This window comes from Euleptes europaea, chromosome 13, assembly GCF_029931775.1.
Source record: "Euleptes europaea isolate rEulEur1 chromosome 13, rEulEur1.hap1, whole genome shotgun sequence".
Classification (NCBI taxonomy): domain Eukaryota; kingdom Metazoa; phylum Chordata; class Lepidosauria; order Squamata; family Sphaerodactylidae; genus Euleptes; species Euleptes europaea.
The window spans coordinates 55,289,448-55,293,458 of record NC_079324.1 but is presented as its reverse complement, the minus strand read 5'-3'; the positions used below and the strand labels follow the sequence as shown (position 1 = coordinate 55,293,458).

The following is a 4,011-nucleotide window of genomic DNA, read 5'->3' as shown; positions in this document are numbered from 1 at the left end:
GAAAAGCATCGTAATGAATGTTTCAATTATATATAAATGGTGTCTAATGTATAGATGGCAAATAAATGGCATAAAAGAAACCAAGGAATCAACAAGACTGGCGAGGAAAACAAGTTGATCAAAATCGATTACAATGGCAACGTATGGAATTTTTGAAGAAATCAATTACTTATTACGGTTGAAGACCAATTTTAAAAGTACATACAATAGCAGCACTGATACGTAAGAGGTTACATAAATTGTATTAAAATGAACAGGTAAAATCTATTAATTTAATATAGGAGAGAGAGGGGCTCTGGCGGTTGTACAGGATCTGGCCACTTTGCCCATGACCCCTGGATCATGGCCCAAGAGAAGAAAAGCCATACATGAATCTTCAGATCAGCCTGGCCTTTTCTGAAGAACAGGAATAATGAGACATTTTATGAGATTGCAATAAATATGGCAAGACAATAGTACATGCCCAAGAGTTTCACCTTCCTCACCTTCACAAGGGCTAGTGCGTTCCTGAAACGGAATTCCAGGGCATCTCCCCTGGTTCAATAAATGGAAATGGTCATATTGCTCCGGACATAGGTGATGAAATACCTAGGTGATGAAATGAGCTGAAGAGAATTTAAGTTCATTTTACTACGTCATGCAAGGCAGCGGACAGCTAAAATTCCTTTTCCTTTTTTTTTTTTTTGAAATTGATAACTATTTATTATACACAAGAAGACACACCAACAGCAGCAGATTTCTACTGAGGTGGCTGACCACGTCCACAGCCAAATCCACCTCTAAACTGAAATTCAGTAGCTGCCCCAGCACCAGCTTCAGCTTTCTTGTCAGTACCAGGAGGAACAGCACTGCGTCTGTATGTGTCCCCATCAACTTCGCCATGGATAAGGCGAGCAGGACGTTCACCCTCCAATCCTTTGGGCCTTGGCCTGCCGGTTTCAGAATGACTGCAACGTAAGGTGGCAGGCACAATTTCAGGCGGCAGGTGGAGATAACCCCGCAGGTACTGGATACCTTAATTGGTCAGATACCAGTAGAAATGTCTCCATGCAAACTGCTCTTTGACATAGCCACAAGATTTCAGCGACTGCATTAGAACATAAGAACATAAGACTTCCGGTAGAGACGCTGATCTAAGCGCCACGTACCTCTGGAGCTCCCGAGGGACCCAAGAAACGTCTGAATTTGGGGTGCAACACTGCACCCCCCCCCAGGTTCCTAAGCAGTGGACTGGGAAGCAGGATTACCCCTGCAGCCTTGAAGAGCGGTTTGATCGCCATTTTTTCTGAGAGAACTTCAGGAAGACTCTTGGAAACATTGGGCGAAGTCCCGCCGACATTGAGGGGAATACAATTCCGCGAACGTTTCTTTGGCATTAGGCTCAGATCTCCTCTATCTATTACCATCTAAGCAATTACATGGAAGCAAGAATACCTACTCTTCTAAAATCTGAGTAAGTTACAAAAACTCGTAAGTTACAAAAACCTGGATTTGGAAGCTCTGAAGGATTGTTCAAAATATCTATTGAATCAGCGTCTCACCACCTAATGTATAAATAACTCTTTGAAAACAAGAAAATATCTGATAAACCGGCAGGAACCTTATCAAATTGATCGGTGGGTAGACATAACAAACAGGATCTTTTGAAAGACGCTGCAACTACCAATCAGACACTACGACGCAGAAAGGGGAGGGAGGAGGAGATTCCCCCCACCGCAGAGGTGACGTCTTTCCGACTTAAGTAGGTCCTCCAGCCACGTTTTCCCTGGAAGTGACTTATCTTGGAGAAACGGAAGACAGTAAGAAACTCGTTGCTCTCTAAGGCATCTAATACCATCGCAGAATCATCGATCGTGGGACCGGAAGTGTGTCTCCCTTGTGCAACTGGCAAATATTTCCCAAGTTCCTGGATATCAGGAGGAGGTAACGGAAGGTCCACGATCTTGCAATTTCCTGTATATATCCTGTTTCCTGCAGTATCTCCGTGCTAGTCTTCAACTCTATGGTATTTCAATATTGAAGTACTACCCACAATACAAGAACCCTGCCAACTATTTACAAACTCTTTTTTTTTTTTTTTTTTGGTGTTTCTGTCTGCATTTTACCAACTAAGCTTTAACAGAATTTTTAAAATTAGCAAACATGGAATGTGCAATCAATCAGCTGGATCAACTATTTGCTATGATAAAATCTCAACATCAATCTATCAACCAAAAATTGGACATCATTTTGGATGAACTTAAAGATATAAATAACCAAGCTTCTACAATGAAGCCAGATGTGGGAGTAGTGGACTTTTTAACTGAGAAGACGGCTGAAGAACAGGAAAATCCTATAAAGGAACTGGAAAGCCATGATAAACAACTAGAGGTTGTATACCTTCAAGAAGACACTGCAATAGATCAGCTGGCCATAATGGGTCTGAATGTGAGAGACTTTGATTTCAGTCTTTGCAATCTGCCTGAAGAACTCTTCAATGCTGGCTTGAAGGACTTGAAGGGTGGAAAGGCTGGAGTTATTGGGATCTCCCTCTATGACTTTGGGATGGAAGAAACTACAACGCAGATTTACTATGAGAACCCTATGTCTGCAGAGGGAATTTTACCAACAATCTCCAAGGATGCTTTTCGACGATTAGTGTTAAAGAGGAAAAGTGGAAGACACTGGAAATTCCAGACAAAGGGACTGATTAAAAGAGTTTAGATTTTTTGGAACAAAAAAGGATCTGGTTAAAAGGCTTAGCTTTGGTGAAAATGGAACAATCTATTATATCAATATACTAGAAAGATAATTGGCAATTATGGGTGATTAGGAGACATGGAGGGTTTACAGAGAAATTGACTTTTAAAGGAGGTAATAAATGTTACCTAGTGTTCTAATCTATTTACTATTAATGAAATTTATTAATTTTTTACGTTAGTATTAATTAATTTTGTTATGAATATATTTAATGATTTATTTTTTAAACTGCATGTGACTTAGTTTAATGAATAAAATTAAAAATATTAGGATTGGAATTACCTATACTAAAGAGTACATAGGCTTATCGATGGATAGAGGGAAATGTTGGGGAAGTTTTCTTTTCTTTTCTTTTTCTTTTTATATTGAATATACTTTCAACAACAATATAACGTGTTCCTTTTTATAATTGTTATTATTTGTAGAAATGTATATGTTTATTTGATTTAGAAAAACAATAAAAATTATTCTAAAAAAAGAAAAAAAAAGAACATAAGAACCTAAGAAAAGCCCTGCTGGATCAGACCAAGGCCCATCAAGTCCAACCGTCTGCTCATACAGTGGCCAACCAGGTGCCTCTAGGAAGCCCCCAAACAAGACGACTGCAGCAGCACAATCCTGCCTGTGCTCCGCAGCACCTAAGATAATAATTGCTTTCATGACATGAAGGTTGGGCACATTCTTGTCTGCCAGCTCTGGGTGCTTTGGCATGTGAACGTCTTTCTTGGCTACCATCACTCCCTCCTTCAAAGGGAGCTTGTAAATGGCAATGCAGTTCTTAGGCATCAACATTGTGGCGGTAGCAGCATTGAAAAGGAGGGCCGCTAACATTTCATGGAGAAATTCGGTGATCAAGAATTTTGGGAGCAACCTTGGAAAACATTCTTTGAGACTTGTTGAAACGGTGGAACTGGTTTCACAGGTGAAGGTAACTTCTCACGTCTGGTCCTGTATCACCATCATCTTGATCAAAGAAGAAGAGAGTTTAATACGGTCCAAGACCAGCATAAAAACATACCAGATATACATACATAACATAACACATATAAAAGTGCATCAAGTGTGAGCCCCTAGAACATCTTACAATCTCTCACTCATAAAAGCCGTTAAGCGCTTAATTTAAAAAATATTACATGTTTGGAATTAGTATAAATATAAATCTATAATCGCTCAACCATTAAGTTCAACCCATGCACGCCTGATCCTCATTGCTTGCTACCCAAATTTGGCCACCTTAAAAGTTATCTCCATATCCTTGTCTGAGAGCATGTT

At 39.8% G+C, this 4,011-nt stretch overlaps 1 pseudogene; it reads right to left on the bottom strand.

The window, feature by feature from the left end:
- Nucleotides 1-702: 702 nt before the first annotated feature.
- LOC130486386 (40S ribosomal protein S10-like) lies at nt 703-3,531 on the bottom strand (annotated as a pseudogene).
- Between the last annotated feature and the right edge of the window lie 480 nt (nt 3,532-4,011).